This window comes from Pongo abelii, chromosome 7, assembly GCF_028885655.2.
Source record: "Pongo abelii isolate AG06213 chromosome 7, NHGRI_mPonAbe1-v2.0_pri, whole genome shotgun sequence".
In the NCBI taxonomy this organism is placed as follows: domain Eukaryota; kingdom Metazoa; phylum Chordata; class Mammalia; order Primates; family Hominidae; genus Pongo; species Pongo abelii.
In genome coordinates this window covers 22,771,257-22,790,317 of record NC_071992.2, presented here as the reverse complement: position 1 = coordinate 22,790,317, position 19,061 = coordinate 22,771,257, and the positions used below count along the sequence as shown (strand labels likewise).

General features: G+C 42.3%; 1 long non-coding RNA gene across 1 annotated transcript; it reads right to left on the bottom strand.

The window, feature by feature from the left end:
• Positions 1-3,287: 3,287 nt before the first annotated feature.
• LOC112134724 (uncharacterized) lies at positions 3,288-18,722 on the bottom strand. The gene is made up of 5 exons (XR_002916088.1): positions 18,662-18,722; positions 18,216-18,451; positions 16,486-16,637; positions 9,423-9,543; positions 3,288-3,435 (listed from the first exon to the last, which is right to left on the bottom strand). It is a non-coding gene; the product is annotated as an uncharacterized LOC112134724 (long non-coding RNA).
• Positions 18,723-19,061: the final 339 nt, after the last annotated feature.

Below are 19,061 nucleotides of genomic sequence, written 5' to 3'. Positions count from 1 at the left end.
TTAACAGCATTATTACATTTACTTGTTACTGCCTTTGATTCCAACAAACCACAAGTTTGTTACCTTCCTCATGTGAAAAGTGAGGTGGATGAGGCTGGAGGGGTGGTGAGTTCCTGATGGTCACATAGCTAAATGTTTAGAGGCATGTCCGAGCTCTTTTCCTCCAAACCTTGCCTCGTTCCACAGTGCTGGCTGCTCCCATCTCATGTGCAGATGGTTACACTGGGTCCTCATGATGACTCTGCAAGGCTGCTATTATTACACTCATTCTGCAGATGAGAAAATTGTGACTCAGAGTATAAATTGCTAAAAGACACTCAATCAGAAAGTGGCAGCAGTAAGACTTAAAACTCGGGGACCATGCTCCTATGTGGGAGAGACAGTATGAGAGGAGCCTTCCCCTGATTCCTTCACCAGCCCTGCTTGTTGCTTTTCTAATGGTTTTGCACATGCACGGAGGAGGTTGGAAAAGGAAAAAGTGAATGTGACAATGTAGTCACTCTTTTTTTGGAAATGAAGTCTCGCTCTGTTGCCCAGGCTGGAGTGCAGTGGCATGATCTCAGCTCACTGCAGCCTCCGACTCCTAGGTTCAAGCAATTATCCTGCCTCAGTCTCCTGAGTAGCTGAGACTACAGGCGTGTGCCACCACACTCGGCTAATTTTTGTATTTTTAGTAGAGATGGGGTTTCCCCACGGTGGTCAGGCTGGTCTTGAACTCCTGACCTCGTGATCCGCCCGCCTCAGCCTCCCAAAGTGCTGGGATTACAGGCATGAGCCACCACGTCCGGCCAGCAATGTAGTCACTCTTAATCCCTAAAATCAGTTCTTCCAGCTGGCTTTATGATGCCACTGTTTCAAACTTTTACTTTCTCTCTCTTCCAACACAACATGGCTTGTGGGTTCTGCATTTCTCCCTCCCCCACAAATTTCTACCATGCCTAAGACTGAACAGGTACTTTCCATTATTGCCGAGTTTGCAAAAGCAGACCTCCAATGTGGGACTGGCAGCAAGTGTTCTAGCCCCACCGCTGCAGGACATGATACTCACAATTGTCATCCACAATGGAGGAGCATTTCAAGCTTTTTTTCTTTTTTGAGATGGAGCCTCACTCTCTCGCCCAGGCTGGAATGCAGTGGTGTGATCTCAGCTCACTGCACCTCCGTCTTTCAGGTTCAAGAGATTCTCCTGCCTCAGTCTCCTGAGTAGCTGGGATTACAGGCACCTCCCACCACACCCAGCTAATTTTTGTATTTTTAGTAAAGACGGAGTTTCACCATGTTGGCCAGGCTGGTCTTGATCAAGGTATTTTTGTTGCTTATACCTCTGTGTAAGTATCAGAGCCTTTCTTGGAAAGAGTGACAGGAGTAGGCATTGAGCAAAGACAAAGGACTTGACTTCACATTTTTGTTTTGTTTGGTTCCCAGTAGGGTAGATAGGCAGTGAACGTAATTTGCCAATGAACTCTTTGATGAAAGCAATTAGCCACTGTTTGCTTGGCATGCCCAGAATTTATTCTTTTTTTTTCCATAAAACTCCATATGGAATAATCCAGAGACCAGTCAATTAGAAAAGTGTTTTCCACTGTAGTGGAAAAAGTATTTGAAGTCAGCTCAGCTGACTTGATCTCTACAATTTGTTCATTGACTTTATTATTTACTCAGTGTGTGACTCAAGGTAGGTCACTTAACCTTTCTGAGGCTGCACACCCTCATTGATAAGATGAAAATAGCATAATAAAGCTGGTATAGAGTTGGTTCTTGACACATATTTGTTATAGGAATGAATGAATGAATTTCAAGGTTAAGAGTATTAAATGAGATAAATGTGGGTGAAATGCTGTAGATTGGTAACTCGTCAATGTTTTTCTTTCAGTCTGGTTTAGAAAGCTAAAAGTCAGTAGGTACCACTGAAGAAGATGTTTATGTGGGGAGAGGATGTATATGGGTTGGAGGTGGGGTGGAAGAGACTGCTGCAAGTGCTAAGTTCTGGAGGAAGAAGCCAGGTGGGAAATCACCTCTCATGGCCTTTAATGGCCTCTCCAGCCAGTGTCTCCAGCTCTGGCTGTCACTTCTTGACAGCCCCAAAAAATCCTAGGGTGAAAAGTTGTTTACATGACAACACTCCATCCCAAGTAAGAGATCCAGGCAGTCACCTTCTCTTCTTCCCTCCCCTTTCAAGCATCAAGTGGGGAGAAATCAGGTTTCTGTGTTCTCTCTCCCAGGAGGTAGCTGAGTGGCACAGGAAGGAGAGAGAGGGGATGCAGAGATCCCGAATGGAGGCATTTCTTTGAGCTACTGACCTCCTGATTCCATTGCACAGGAGGCACAGCCAGAACATCCATGACTGTAGCTTGGTCCTCATCAGGCTGGGTCTGAAGTAGCCATGGACACACTGTCTTCTCCATCTTCCACCCATATGGCAGCTGCTGTGGGGAGGGGGGTACCACGTCACTCCCATCTCATCTATTTGGTCTCATCCCAAGTGTCACTTCCTCTTGGAAGTCTTTCCTGACAGCCCCTCCTCCAACAGACTAAGGGGCTCTGGTCATGAGCATCCATAGCTGCTGATGGCCCCTTTCCATGGTTTATAAGGACACTTTGACTGGACTTTTAAGCAAGAAACTTGCCTGCCTAATTTACAGCTGAAGTTCTGGTGTCCAGCACAGTGCCTGGTACCTAGTAAGTTCTCAGAGCATGCTTGTGGAGCAACGAGATCTGTAAATGCATCTACCCCTCCTTCCCTGGCCCTTCCCATCACACAGTCAGGATCACAGAAGGGACCATGTATCAGGAGTTAATGAGTCTCCAAATGAACCTACAACCCACTCACTTGTACAGACTACTTACACTCTTGGTGACCTCACAAGAATATTAGGGGAGTAAAGTGGTACAGTGTTTCTACAACATGAAGCTGTTGGGTATTATTGCTACAGAATGAAAGTTTTCTCATGGTGTTTCTTTCAATCCAGTTCTTAAGATCAGTGAGTAGCTAATATCAATTAATATTTATTAAGAATTTATAATGGACTAGGCAGTGTGATAAATGCCTTCTGTGCATCATCCTCATTACATTGTCACAGTGACAATGACAGGGAAGCACTACAGTATTTTCCTATTTTACAGATGAAGCTCCCGGGGCTTAGAGAGGTTAAATAACTTGCCTTCTCCCACCAGACCTTGTATTCATGGAGCTTTCCCCTATTCAGAGGCACAGTGACCCAGATTGCCTTTTGAGTATCTTCAACGGCTATACCTCTGTTCAAAGCAAGATTTATTGACGGAGCTAATCAATTAAGCAATCGTTATTTATTGAGTCCCTCATGAATTATTCAATATTTATTGAGCAGTCTCCATGTAGCTAGCACTTGTTCAATGAGCCATGGAGGATACAAGCAAGGTGTAGGATTCAGCCTTCATCTTCAGGGAGCTTGAAATCTAGCAGGGGATCGGAGGGGGGAGGTTGACAATATTAAATTACATGAAGAAATAAGTACTCACATTTTACATCGATCAGCACAAATGGCATATTATATTCAAAGAAAGAGAGGAGACAGAGCCTCTCTAATATTCAATATAGTGTAAGATTCATGAAAATGGTGGGGCTTAGTATCCTTCAGAAGCAGGTAGCAGTAGGCTAGGAAAAAGGTGGAGAAGAAGGTATTTCAGATGGGAAAAAGCAGCATAGGCAAAAACACAGAAAGCGCATGGGATGTTTCAGCGCTTAGCACAGAGAGATCCCACTAAATGGAGGGTGCTAGCTAGAGAGTTGTTCTTACAGAAAACATTAAATACAAGAGCCCTGGGCTTGCTTCCTCAGCACCCAGCATGGTGCCTAACACAGAGTAAGCACTCCTTATGTGTTTGTTGAACTGAGCTCATTAAAAAAAAAATGAAATAAATAAAGGAGATAGTCAGTCCCTGACCTGCACCAGGAACTTAGCATCTCATAGAATAGAAAACACATGTATGTATCTACTTACGGCACAAATGAAAAGTGCTAAGTGCTGTTGGTACTATGACAAAAAAAAAAAAAAAATTTGCCAGAATAGGTAATATAATTTCCCCTCTTTGGAAAGCATCTAGAAGTGCTGATAAAATTCAGAAAAGTAACCATATTTTTTAATGCATGCACTGAATTGACAAGAGAACAAGAGAAATCCCTAGAAGTAAAAAATGAAGTGAAAACACAAATCTGAGAATTGGAAGGACAGTTTGGTCAATTTGGATGAATTTAAGTACAATGATGCTCCCTCCCTAAAAAATTCCACTTGCCAGCAGAGGCAGCCCATTCTCCTCTATGCAAAACACCAGCTTATCGTTGCTTAAAGACCAGCTAAAGACCTCACCTACAGCAGTCATGAAGCTATGCTAAAGTCTTGGGCTTCTGCCAATCCCCAGTGATTGGAACCTCTATTTCCATAGTTGTACAGAGGCAAGAGACAAAATCTGGATCCGTGCAAGGGGCTGGGGGAGATGAGTTAGAGACCTCCACACAAAGCCAAGACATTGAGTGATCTCACCCTCAATGTAAGATGGGCTACACCCATGCTGTGTGGGGTGGCCTCTGATCTCCATCAGGCCTTGCTCTAATTGGTGGACCATAGTACTGTCTGTGATCTTCGGGGATTAGTGTCAGCTCTCAGCGAATATTTAGTAATCTACCCCACCGAAGACTAGTTAGTTCCCTTTCTTCCATGCACACAAATCCTAATAAATGGCTATAGGTCTCTGTGGGTGAAGTTTAGGAAATCAAATAAATATGCAGCATAAACTTGCATCAGGGTTGTAGAGTCCTTCTTTACAGTCACCTAGTCTTTCCTTTAATCAAGAGTCTCTGGGTTGGTGAACTGCCTCAGTTCTTAGAATTAGGTGAAGGGCCACAACTTTTGGTGCCAAGATTTGGGTCATCGGTCTTAGAACTTTTTCAGTTCTTTATATCAAGTAAAACATTGCTTTCAGCCTTAGAGACTGAGTTAGTAACAAACTACTTTCATTACTAAGCATTCCACAAATGAATTACGTTCTATCAAAGACTCCTTTGAAGTCTACCCATTATGATTACCATAAGTCAACCTTAGAGATGTTAAATAATTTGCCCTCTCCCATCAAAGAAGGTTATTTAACGTCTCTGAGCCCCAGGAGCTTCATCTGTAAAATGGGAAAATACTGTAGCGCTTCCCTCTGATTGTCACTGTGACAATGCAATGAGGAGGATGCACAGAAAGCATTTTTCACAATGCTTAGAGCATTATAAATGCTTAACAAATATTCATTGATATTAGCTGCTCATTAGGCCCTATTGCATTTTTTTCAGCAAAGGTGCCCATTGTGGTTTTGTTGGTTAAGGGCTGCCCCTCGGCTTCTGCCATTGCTGGGTACCATCATCTCCATCAAAATTACCGAACCATCTACCATGACCCATCCTTCCTACGGAGAACAGGCATTATAGAGCTTTTCAAGGAGGCTGGCTTCCCCTTCACCAATCTATTTCCCAGGGTGTTTGTTTTGTTTTGTTTTGTTTTATTGTTGCTGTTTGGTTTTTATTTATTTGTTTGCTTTTTGGTGAAGAAAGCGTCCTCTGAGTCCTCCAGGGAGATATTACAGTGAGGATGAGTGGGTCTCACATGCGACACATCCACTCCAATTTGCCCATGTCTTTTCAGAGGTTGGATTTCTTCCTCTATATTATACCAAAGAAATGTGGCTTCATCATTTACTGTAATTCCACTGATTTCAAGTTGCAATCAACATTCCAAGCACACTGTCGGGGCACTTCTCAGCTGTTCTAGCTAACACACCAAATCTAGAATCTTCATTAAGTGCACTCATATCAATAAATTTGACTCAATTCTACACAGTGTTTCTTTTTCTCTGATCTGGCGCTCCTGAAATCTATTGCCACACATACTCCTGTTTTATTTTTATTTTTATTTTTTGAATTAGCTCGACCTTGCCATTCTTTCACTATGTAAAATAACAACCATTTCTCTGAGCCCTGTAGGCAATGGGGAGTGGTGAAGGTGGGTCTTAAAAGACATCAATATACTATGCAAGGTTACTGCTTCAGTGGGGGTTTTTAGCTGCCCTTTAAGCAAGGATAGGCTGATGTTTTGGATAGAGGAAGATGGGCTGCTTCTGCTGATAAGTGGAATTTTTTAAGGAGGGAGCATCTTGGTACTTAAGTTCATCCAAATTGACCGAAATATCTACCTGCCAAAGCTCATGTCCCATTCTTCCTTAATCAGTGCCCTCACTTTTACATAAGAAACTTAGGACAGTCATACATTCAATTTGTGTAGTAATTCTCAAACTACAAGATCAAATTTTGCAATGAATTTTTAGGTACCTTGGTTATATTGCTATGGTAGATGAGATAATATTTTAGTGCAATTATAGAAACATCTGGTTTCCTGACATTACCTTGAATGAGAATTTAAAGGACTGGGCTTGTCATTTTCTTTCTCTAAGCTTTTCAGGACAGTCATATGTATTCACCCCACCCTACCATCCTTGAAGTTCTCATTTATTATCATAGTCTATTAAGTAACCAAGAAGTTGGGTCTTCATATCCTTGCCTTAAATCAGGACAGTCATATGTATTCACCCCACCCTACCATCCTTGAAGTTCTCATTTATTATCATAGTCTATTAAGTAACCAAGAAGTTGGGTCTTCATAGCCTTGCCTTAAATAGTAATTCATTTCAAGAATTACAGGTGTTCATCAAGAGACCATAAAGAAATTCAAAAAGCAAGCCAGAACTGTGAGAAGATGTTTGCTACACAAACAGAAAGGGTTAGTATTCAGAGTATATAAAGAACTTTTATGAATCAATAAGAAATCAGGACAAAGATACGACGAGGCATTTAACATAAAAACACTGGTACAGCCAAGAAAATTATAATAAAGATACTTATAGTTATTAGAGGAATGGAAATCAAAACATCTACCATTTAGTGCCATCAAAATCACACACAGAATTTCCTGAGTCTGACAATATCAAATATCAGCAAGACAATGGCATTTTCATACACCAGAGATGACAGTGTAAATTAGGCCAACTCCTTGGAAAATAATGTGGTTTTCTGACGACAAAGCATAAAATGCAAATACTCTACCAGCCAGCAAATCCACTTCAGGAGAAACTCTTGAACATCTGCAAGTATGATTATAACAAAAATATTTATAATAGTAAATATTTGGGGGGAAAAAAATCTACCAACAGAAGAAGGTATAAATACAGTGTGGCAATGTATAATAAGTGCAAAAGAATTAACCAGAGCTCCCTCTATTAACATAGGTGACCATTACAATATACTTGGGAGGGAAAAAGATTGCAAAGCGTGATTCAATTTATAAGACATTCATAGATATGAACATCCAACAATACATACTTTTAAAATAAATACCTATGGTGCTCTTGATGAGCTTGGAGCATTGTGGACTATTTGCCTGACCTAGGCACTTGCACCCACGTGAACTTAAATAAACCTCCATTGTGTTGGTAGCAACACCTGCAGCATAAATGCTATGATCTCTATTTTTGCAAATGAGAGACATTAATCATTCACCCAACAGTGTGCAGCAGGTGGTAGTGAGAACTAAAACCCAGATGGTCTGGGTCCAAGGTCCCAGTTTTTCCCACCTGACCACAGCCAACACGTGTGGCCACCTGGTAACCCACATCTCACTCATCTCTCCTCTTCTGACACGTAACGTCTCTATGTCTGACTGACTTTTATGCTGTCTTTTACTCTCAGCCCCTCATGCTGTCTCTTGTCTCCAAGCCCAGATCTTAAAGGGGTCTTTGGGGGTGAGACTGTGCCTTAAGTAATTGCTATATTTATTGTGGTGTCTAGTACTGGCCTAGACAATCAATTAATCAATTCATTGAGGGTGAGTTAGAAGAGTGGCTTATGGAAAATCCTCCAGGACTAGAAACGATTCGGCGGGACATTAAATTTTGGAATGAAGTTGGTCATGGGCAGGCGGCAAGCACATGTAGTGAAGGCAGCTGAGTTGCTTACGTCGGAGAGCACAAAGATCCCTTTGATTATATAATAAAAGCTATTAACCACCTTCCCAAGATGTTCCCAACACATCTGCAAACACACAAACACAACGTTCTGTACACACATTAACCTCAGGGTAAGGATCTTGGGATATAGCACTGGCCTGGAATTACAGTCAAAGTGCCCAGTGATGTCAATCTGCTTTAGGGACCAACTCCATCCTAATGAGAGTGTCTTACCAGTGGCATTGGGGGAGAATTCTGCCTGAAACTCGCCTCTGACAGTCCTGGATCTCCTTAGTCTCTGGTTATCTCACTTTCTCTTTGTATTAGCTTTTCATATTCACGTTTATCTATAATCAGGCCTTCATGTATTCTCCCTACCTCACCAACTTTGGCCAGCTCTTCTCACTCTGGTTTCCTGGTCACAGCTTCGTGGACTTAGCATGCTAACCTCTGGCACTCCCTGTAGGTGGACACTTGGCCAGGCTCAGCCTGGGATTCCAGATTCTCAGCTTCCTTCCCTGATTTGAGCCTAGCCCTGCTCCAATGAGACCTCCCCTGGGTGTCCCAACATCAGCACTTTCCCAGTCTCTGATCATCTAAGTAATCTCTTTCATCACCCCGAGGCTCAGGTGCCTTGCCTGAGAATGAGGAAAGTGACAAGTATCTCACAGCATTACTGAGAATACTAAATGTGACCTCTGTGTGTGTGTTGTATGTGAGAAAGTGTGGGGCTCTGACAGAAAAAAAAAAAAGAGTGTGACACACTTGCTGATTGAAGGCACTATTTTCTGTTTGTAGCTCATGCTGAATAAAAGTGCCATAAAATTATTATTATTATTTCCATCATCATCAATAAGAAAAGTGGCTGTTGGGTGCCAGAATTCTTTTTACCATATGACAATGGATACAGCTTTATTAGTAGAGGAAACGCCAGCTCTGAGCACGCCTTATCTGGGAGCAATGGAGGTGTCAAAGAGAAAGACTAAGGCCCATATGCATGGCTAGTTCACCTATAGGTAGCCCTTAAGCTGCTCCACACTGCATTTGGCAGGTGTGAGGATTCCAAAGCTTAGAAGGACCCAGGGGCTGGCAGTGCCCAGGAGGCCTGCCTTTGAGCCCTCTCCCTCTATCAGATCTTGACAAAGGCAGGGGCTGTGCACTGGTCCTGGGTGGCCTATTTTTGGGATAATTGCCATGCTGCTTTTTTGAGTGACTTGCCTCAAAGATACGGGGATGAAAGTCAAAAATGGGGAGCCTTGGGCTGGGTGTGGCAGCTAACACCTGTAATTCCAGCATTTTGGGAAGCTGAAGGAGGAGAATTGCTTGAGGCCAGGAGCTCAAGACTAGCCTGGGCAACATAGTGAGGCCTTGTGTTTACAAAAGAAAAAAAAAAATTTAAAAATTACCTGAGCGTGGTGGTTCATTCCTGTAATTCCAGCTACTCAGAAGGTTGAGGTGGGAGGACATCTGAGCCCAGGAGTTCATGCCACTGCACTCCCATCTAGGTGCCCGAGTGAGATCCTGTCACTAAAAAACATTTTTTAAAATGGTGAGTCTTGTCTCACCTCTATACCCCAGGCTTCCCCACAAATACTCTAGCAGCTTCTACTTGAGTGCCTTAGCCATCAGCTCTGGGCCTGGCCTGACTCCACCCTGCCATTGCTGGCCTAATCACAGGTCCTCCTCCTGTTTCTCCAAAGGTCTTCCTGCCTCCTGATCCTGATCACTTGTTCCACAGTCAACCCCTTCCTTGCTGGCTAACTCCTCCTTTTCCCTCATCCCCTCCCTGATTACTCCATATGTTACTCTCTAGGCAATAATCCTTTAGGTTATTGTTAGTAACAATTTAATTGTAGCTATCACTGATGAGTTAATATTAGCCATCATTTATAGAGCAAATGCTAGATGCCAAGTCATCTGCTGAGCATCTTAGATGCATTATTTAAACCTTACATTCCTAAGAGTTGGATTCATTATCTTTATTTTTATTAATTATGCTTTAAGTTCTGGGGTACATATGCAGAACGTGCAGGTTTGTTACATAAGTACACACGTACCCTGGTGGTTTGCTGCACCCATCAACCTGTCACCTACATTAAGTATTTCTCCTAATGCTATCCCTCCCCTAGCCATCCCCCAACAGGCCCCAGTGTGTGATGTTCCCCTCCCTGTGTCCATGTCTTCTCATTGTTCAACTCCCACTTATCAGTGAGAACATGTGGTGTTTGATTTTCTGTTCTTGTGTTAGTTTGCTGAGAATGATGGTTTCTAGCTTCATCCACGTCCCTGCAAAGGACAAGAACTCATCCTTTTCTATGGCTTCATAGTATTCCATGGTGTATATGTGGCACATTTTCTTTATCCAGTCTATCATTGGTGGACATTTGGGTTGGTTCCAAATTTTTGCTATTGTGAATAGTGCCGCAATAAACATACATGTGCATGTGCCTTTATAGTAGAATAATTTATAATCCTTTGGCCCAGTAATGGGATTTCTGGGTCAAATGGTATTTTGAGGAATTGCCACACTGTCTTCCACAATGGTTGAACTACTTTACACTCCCACCAACAGTGTAAAAGCGTTCCTATTTCTCCACATCCTCTCCAGCATCTGTTGTTTCCTGACTTAATGATTACCATTCTAACTGGCAGGAGATGGTATCTCATTGTGGTTTTGATTTGCATTTCTCTAATGACTAGTGATAATGAGCATTTTTCATATGTTTGTTGGCTGCACAAATGTCTTCTTTTGAAAAGCGTCTGTCCATATCCTTTGCCCACTTTTTGATGGGGTTGTTTTTTTCTTGAAAATTTAAGTTCTTTGTAGATTTTAGATATTAGCCCTCTGTCAGATGGATAGATTGCAAAAATTTTCTCCCATTCTGTAGGTTGTCTGTTCACTCTGATCATAGTTTCTTTTGCTGTGCAGCAGCTCTTTAGTTTGATTAGATCCCATTTGTCAATTTTGGCTTTTGTTGCCATTGCTTTTGGTGTTTTAGACGTGAAGTCTTTGCCCATGCCTATGTCCTGAATGGTGTTGCCTAGGTTTTTTTCCCAGGATTTTTATGATTTTAGGTCATAACGTTTAAGTCTTTAATCCATCCTGAGTTGATTTTTGTATAAGGTGTAAGGAAGGGGTCCAGTTTCAGTTTTCTGTGACTAGCCAGTTTTGCCAACACCATTTATTAAATAGAGAATCTTTTCCCCATTGTTTGTTTGTGTCAGGTTGTAGATCAGATGGTTGTAGTTGTGTGGTGTTATTTCTGAGGCCTCTGTTCGGTTCCATTGGTCTATATATCTGTTTTGGCACCAGTACCATGGTGTTTTGGTTACTGTAGCCTTGTAGTATAGTTTGAAGTCAGGTAGCATCATGGCTCCAACTTTGTTCTTTTTGCTTAGGATTGTCTTGGCTTTGTGGGCTCTTTTTTGGTTACATACGAACTTTAAAGTAGTTTTTTTCCAATTCTGTGAAGAAAGTCAATGGTAGCATAATGGGGATAGCATTGAATCTATAAATTACTTTGGGCAGTATGGCCATTTTCATGATACTGATTTTTCCTGTCCATGAGCATGGAATGCTTTTTCCATTTGTTTGTGTCCTCTCTTATTTCATTGAGCAGTGGTTTGTAGTTCTCCTTGAAGAAGTCCTTCACATCTCTTGTAAATTGGATTCCTAGGTATTTTATTCTCTTTGTAGCAATTGTGAATAGGAGTTCACTCATGGTTTGGCTGTTTGTCTGTTATTCATGTATAGGAATGCTTGTGATTTCTGCACATTGATTTTGTATCCTGAGATTTTGCTGAAGTTGCTTATCAGCTTAAGGAGATTTTGGGCTGAGACAATGGGGTTTTCTAAATATACAATCATGTCATCTGCAAACCGACACAATTTGACTTCCTCTCTTCCTATTTGAATACCCTTTATTTCCTTCTCTTGCCTGACTTCCCTGGCCAGAACTTCCAACACTATGTTGAATAGGAGTGGTAAGAGAAGGTATCCTTGTCTTGTGCCAGTTTTCAAAGGGAATGCTTCCAGTTTTTGCCCATTCAGTATGACATTGGCTGTGGATTTGTCATTATTTTGAGATACGTTCCATTGATACCTAGTTTATTGAGAGTTTTCAGCATGAAGGGGTGTTGAATTTTTGTCAAAGGCCTTTTCTGCATCTATTGAGATAATCATGTGGTTTTTGTGATTGGTTCTGTTTATGTGATGGATTACATTTATTGATTTGCGTATGTTGAATGAGCCTTGCATCCCAGGTATAAAGCCAACTTGATGGTGGTGGATAAGCTTTTGGATGTGCTGCTGGATTCGGTTTGCCTGCATTATATTAAGGATTTTCACATTCATGTTCATCAGGGATATTGGCCTGAAATTTTCTTTTTTTGTTGCTTCTCTGCCAGGTTTTGGTATCCGGATGATGCTGGCCTCATAAAATGAATTAATTAGGGAGGATTCCCTCTTTTTCTATTGCTTGGAATAGTTTCAGAAGGAATGGTATCAGCTCCTCGTTGAACCTCTGCAAGAATTCAGCTGTGAATCCATCTGGTCCTGGACTTTTTTTGGTTGATAGGCTATTAAATTACTGCCTCAATTTCAGAACTTGTTATTGGTCTATTTGGGGGTTTGACTTCTTCCTTGTTTAGTCTTGGGAGGGTGTATGTCCAGGAATTTATCCATTTCTTCTAGATTTTCTAGTTTATTTGCGTAGAGGTGTTTATAGTATTCTCTGATGGTAGTATGTATTTCTGGGAGATCAATCAGTGGTGATATCCCCTATATCAATCATTTTTTATTGCTTCTATTTGATTCTTCTCTCTTATTAGTCTGGCTAGTGGTCTGTCTATCTTGTTTATCTTTTCAAAACACCAGCTCCTGGATGCATTGATTTTTTGAAGAGTTTTTCACGTCTTTATGTCCTTAACTTCTGCTCTGATCTTAGTTATTTCTTGTCTTCTGCTGGCTTTTGAATTTGTTTGCTGTTGCTTCTCTAGTTCTTTTAATTTTGATGTTAGGGTGTCAATTTTAGATCTTTCCTGCTTTCTCTTGTGGGCATTTAGTGCTATAAATTTCACTCTACACACTGATTTAAATGTGTCCTAGAGATTCTGGTACATTGTGTCTTCATTCTCATTGGTTTCAAAGAACATCTTTATTTCTGCCTTCATTTTGTTATTTACCCAGTAGTCATTCAGGAGCATGTTGTTCAGTTTCCATGTAGTTGTGTGGTCTTCAGTGAGTTTCTTAATCCTGAGTTCTAATTTGATTGCGCTGTGGTCTGAGAGACTGTTTGTTATGATTTCTGTCCTTTCACGTTTGCTGAGGAGTGCTTTACTTCCAACTATGTGGTCAATTTTGGAATAAGTGCTATGTGGTGCTGAGAAGAATGTATATTTTGTTGATTTGGGGTGGAGAGTTCTGTAGATGTCTATTAGGTCTTCTTGGTCCAGAGCTGAGTTCAAGTCCTGAATATCCTTGTTAATTTTCTGTCTTGTTGATCTGTCTAATGTTGACAGTGGGGTGTTAAAGTCTCCCATTATTATTGTGTGGGAGCCTAAGTCTCTTTGTAGGTCTCTAAGGACTTGCTTTATGATTCTGGGTGCTCCTGTATTGGGTGCATATATATTTAGGATAGTTAGCTCTTCTTGTTGCATTGATCCCTTTACCATTATGTAATGGCCTACTTTATCTCTTTTGATCTTCGTTGGTTTAAAGTCTGTTTTATCAGAGATTAGGATTGCAACTCCTGCTTTTCTTTTTGCTTTCCATTTGCTTGGTAAATATTCCTCCATCCCTTTATTTTGAGCCTATGTGTGTCTTTGCATGTGAGATGGGTCTCCTGAATACAGCACACTGATGGGTCTTGACTCTTTATCCAATTTGCCAGTCTGTTATCTTTTCATTGGGGCATTTAGCCCGTTTACACTTAAGGTTAATATTGTTATGTGTGAATTTGATCCTGTTATTATGATGCTAGCTGGTTATTTTGTCCATTAGTTGATGCAGTTTCTTCATAGTGTTGATGGTTTTTACAGTTTGATTGTTTGTGCAGTGGCAAAACTGCATGTTGAGTGCTTCCTTCAGGAGCTTTTGTAAGGTGGGCCTGGTGGTGACAAAATATCTCAGCATTTGCTTGTCTATAAAGGATTTTATTGCTCCTTCAATTCTGAAGCTTACTTTGGCTAGATACGAAATTCTGGGTTGAAAATTCTTTTCTTTAGGAATGTTGAATATTGGCCCTGACTGTCTTTTGGCTTGTAGGGTTTCTGCAGAGGGATCCACTGTTAGCCTGATGGGCTTCCCTTTGTGGGTAACCTGACCTTTCTCTCTGGCTGCCCTTAACTTTTTTTATTTCAACCTTGGTGAATCTGACAATTGTGTGTCTTGGAGTTGCTCTTCTCCAGGAGTATCTTTGTGGCATTCTCTGTATTTCCTGAATTTGAATGTTGGTCTGCCTTGCTAGGTTGGGGAAGTTCTCCTGGATAATATCCTGCAGAGTGTCTTCCAACTTGGTTCCATTCTCCCCGTCACTTTCAGGTACACCAATCAAACGTAGATTTGGTCTTTTCACAGTCCCATATTTCTTGGAGGCTTTATTAGTTCCTTTTTATTCTTTTTTCTCTAATCTTGTCTTCTCGCTTTATTTCATTAACTTGATCTTCAATCTCGGATATCCTTTCTTCCACTTGATTGATTTGGTTATTGATACTTAGGTATGCTTCATGAAGTCCACGTGCTGTGTTTTTCAGCTACATCAGGTCATTTATGTTCTTCTCTAAACTTGTTATTCTAGTTAGCAATTTGTCTAACCTTTTTTCAAGGTTCTTAGCTTCCTTGCAGTGGGTTAGAACATGCTCCTTTAGCTCAGAGGAGTTTGTTATTACCCACCTTCTGAAGCCTACTTCTGTCAGTTTATCAAACTCTGCATCCAGTTTTATTCCCTTGCTGGCAAGGAGTAGGCATTCGGGTTTTTGGAATTTTCAGCCTTCTTGCTCTGATTTCTCCCCATCTTTGTGGATTTATGTTGGTGACCTTCAGATGGGGTCTTTGAGTGGACCTGCTATTCCTTTCTGTTTGTTAGTTCTCCTTCTAATAATCAGGCCCCTCTGCTGCAGGTCTGCTGGAGTTTCCTGGAGGTCCACTCCAGACCCCCTTTGCCTGCATATCACCAGCAGAGGCTGCAGAACAGCAAAGATTGCTGCCTGTTCTTTCCTTTGGAAGCTTCATCCTGGAGGGGCATCTGCCAGATGCCAGCCAGAGCTTTCCTGTATGAGGTGTCTGTCAGCCCCTACTGGGAGGTGTCTCCCAGTCAGGATACAGGGGCATCAGGTACCCAACTTCAGGAGGCAGTCTGACCCTTAGAAGAGCTTGAACGCTGTGCTGGGAGGCCCACTGCTCTCTTCAGAGCCATCAGGCAGGGACGTTTAAGTCTGCTGAAGCTGTGCCCACAGCTGCCACTTCCCCCAGGTGTTCTGTCCCAGGGAGATGGGGGTTTTAATCTATAAGTTGACTGGAGCTGCTGCCTTTTTTTCAAAGATGCCCTACCCAGAGAGGAGAAATCTGGCAGTCTGGCCACAGCAGCCTTGCTGAGCTGCAGTGGGCTCCACCCAGTTTGAACTTCCAGGTGGCTTTGTATACACGGTGGGGGTAAAACCACCTACTCCAGCCTTAGCAATGGCAGATGCCCCTCCCCTCACCAAGATCGAGTGTCCCAGGTTGAACTCAGGCTGCTGCTGTGCTGGCAGTGAGAATTTCAAGCCAGTGGATCTTAGTTTGCTGGCTCTGTGGGAGTAGGACCTGCCTAGCCAGACCACTTGGCTCCCTGGCTTCAGCACCCTTTCCAGGGGAGTGAATGGTTCTGTCATGCTGGCGTTCCAGGCGCCACTAGGGTATGAACAAAAAAACAGCTCTTGTAGCTAGTTCAGTGTCTGCCCAGATGGCTTCCCAGTTTTGTACTTGAAACCCAGAGTCCTGCTTGGGTAGGCACCAGAGGGGGGTCTCCTGGTCTGCGGGTTGTGAACGCCATGGGAAAAGCACAGTATCTAGGCTGGAGTGCATGGTTCCTCATGCTCAATGCCCCACCCTGTTTTGGCTTGCTCTCTGTGGGCTGCACCCAGTGTCTAACCAGTCCCAATGAGATGAACTGGGTACCTCAGTTGGAAATGCAGAAATCACCTGCCTTCTGCATCAGTCTCGCTGGGAGCTACAGACTGGAGCTGTTCCTATTCGGCCATCTTGCCAGCCGAGATCTTATCTTTCTTTTATAGATGCATTGTCTGAAGTAAATTGCAGCACCTGCACACCACGTCAAGTTGGTTGACTTCAAAGTCTTTTCCTCTTACCAGTGTTTCTCCACGTGAGAGAGATGTGCCCTCTTTTAAGGGAACAACATTTTGCATGGATCCCCTTAAATAGTTTTAAGACATCTGAAAACATAAAATTAGATATTAATTTATTATACTTACCCCCTTAAATAGTCGTAGCACCTGGATCTGTCAGGATAGGCAGTAATAACAAAAGTCCCCCCAAATCTTAGTGGCTGCAAACATTTATTGTTTCTTGGAGTAGCAGGGAGCTCATCTGACCCAGCAGCCACCAATACCGCACCAGTCACGTCCTGGCAAGAGACAGAGGACACCTAAACTAAAGACTTTGAGGAGAAGTTTATTATTTATTTGTACTACTTACAAGGCAAAGAGGGGGTTCGGGGAAGTGGTAAGTTATAGTTTAGTACCAGCAGGCTAGAAATGCCTAGCCACCCTTACCCTGAAGGGACAAGGTGCAGAAGCAGTTACCAGCACCTGGAGAGTGACTGACAGAGGGGTGCAGCCAATCCAGATGGACCTGGCACATGGAGCCAAGGGACTCATTCCTACTCTTTTGATCCCATTCGCCTCCTGCCCTGCAGTTTCCTGATGGAACGCCCCATTGGCCAAGCCCAACTGGAAGTTAGAATAGAAGGGAGACCATGGACCCAGTTTCTACAGACCTGCTTCCAGCAAAGGTACAGAGGAGTTGGGACGCACCTGGAGCAGCACGCAGGGAGATACTTAGTGCAATGAGGCAAAGGCAGCACTGGGGAGACTCACACTGCAGCTAAATACTGTGAAGCGTCACTTCGCACTCACTAGCCAGAACTAATCATGTGTCCTGCTCAACAGAAGGGGGCCCCACCGTGGTGTTTTACCACATGTCTGGAAAGAGAAGAACGGGCTGTCTGTGGCAGCCACAAACCCGAAACAAATTTAAAGATTAAATACAAAGAAGATGACAGAATCCAAACAATTCAAATTAACAAAATTAACTCAATATTACAGTCGGTATTGCTTTGCTAAAACTCAGTCAACCACCCAGGACATGAGCACATCCAACAGGTCCTCTGAGTTTGGCTTGCCTCTGCTTCCACGTGCCTTGTGACAGTTCAATTCTCCCACGAACACACCAGCATCCATGAAGTCATTTGGTTTTCACTTGGCAGGAGTGTGCCATTTACATTGCAATTTCCCCTCTGTTCTTTTCTATCTAGACTGCATCAATTATTGTAGTGCTAATTGTTACAGACATGACCACAATGCCAAGGCGAATGGGGACAATGAAATCAATGGCCGGTTTTAAGGTAGTTATCTATATGGTCTGGGAAAATGCTTACATTAATTTTTTTGGATTGCCATTGAATCGAAAACAAAGTTAAGCAATTCTCATGGAGAAGCCAGAGATCCCTTAGAAACAGTTTATACTAGTCCTTTCTTTTTCCTCCTTCTCCCCCCAGCACAGGGAAGGCGGAGGTGCTAATACCTTAGTCAGCCTGGAAGGTGTATCTCTTGGTCCTTCCACCCTCATTCCTCTGCTCTCTCACCTTCTCCTCTTTGCAGTGCATCAATGCCCTCCTTAACTCAAGAGCCCTGGCTTTTCTGTATCCTGAGCTGCTTCCTGACTCAGACTGATCCAGAAGGCTCTGTCTCCATCCTTGCCTATCAGCCCTGACACCTGGGATACTCTCTTCATTCTTTCCAGCCCCAACTATTTTAAGTAATCCCTGAGTCACACATCTGAACATGTTTCTGCCATATAACGACAAGCTGAGGTTTCCAGAGAACATTTTCTTACTCACTACAACTCTCTACTGATATCACCCTCTCACATCTACATGACCAGAGCAGTCCAGGTCTCCAAGCCCTGTATAGTACATACCTACCTTAGAGGCCTCTGGATAGGCTTCAAGTGATCTCTTCACATTCTAAAATTGAATGCAACATTTTATGTGTAGGTATTCAAGTACATCTTGTTTGTGGGAGTGAGAGGTTGTCCAGAATTTCATCAGATTCTCGAAGAGGTCTGGGACCTAATGAATGCTGATGTCTTCTGTTTTACACTGTTCATTTAAAACTTCATGATACTCATTTCCATTTTACAGAAAACTTCTCTGTACTTCTGTTAAAACAAAATAATGTAAGATCCTCCATTTATATATGTAATATATGTGTTATATATGTAATATATGTAATATATATGTAATATATATGTAATATATGTTTTATATATGTTTTTTATATATATATATATAGTAGAATGCAGACACTATGTCAAATACTGTCTGTGGTCTACATATAGCCAAGTGTCCTTTGTCCTTCCTGTAAGAACCTGATTTTGAATGGGTGTTCATTCTCCAGTGCATCAGATACTTTGGCTTCCTTCTTCTTCCAGTAGTTAATCATGATTCAGTTAAGCTAGATGAGTATTCTATTATTGCACAACAAATTACCACCAACTTAGTGGCTTAAAATAACACATATGTGATGTCACAATTTCTGTCAGTCAGAAGTCTAGCCATGGCTTACCTGGGCCCTCTTCTCTGGGTTCCACAAGGCTGGACTCAAGAGTCAGCCTGCGTGTGTTCTCATCTGGGAGTTTGGAGAAGAATCTGCTTCCAAGCTTACTCAGGTTGTTGGAAGAATTTATTTTCTTAGGTTGTGGTATATAGGGCTTTTATTCCTTGCTGGCTGTTGGCTTGAGGCTGCACACTTAAAGAAAACCTTTCCAC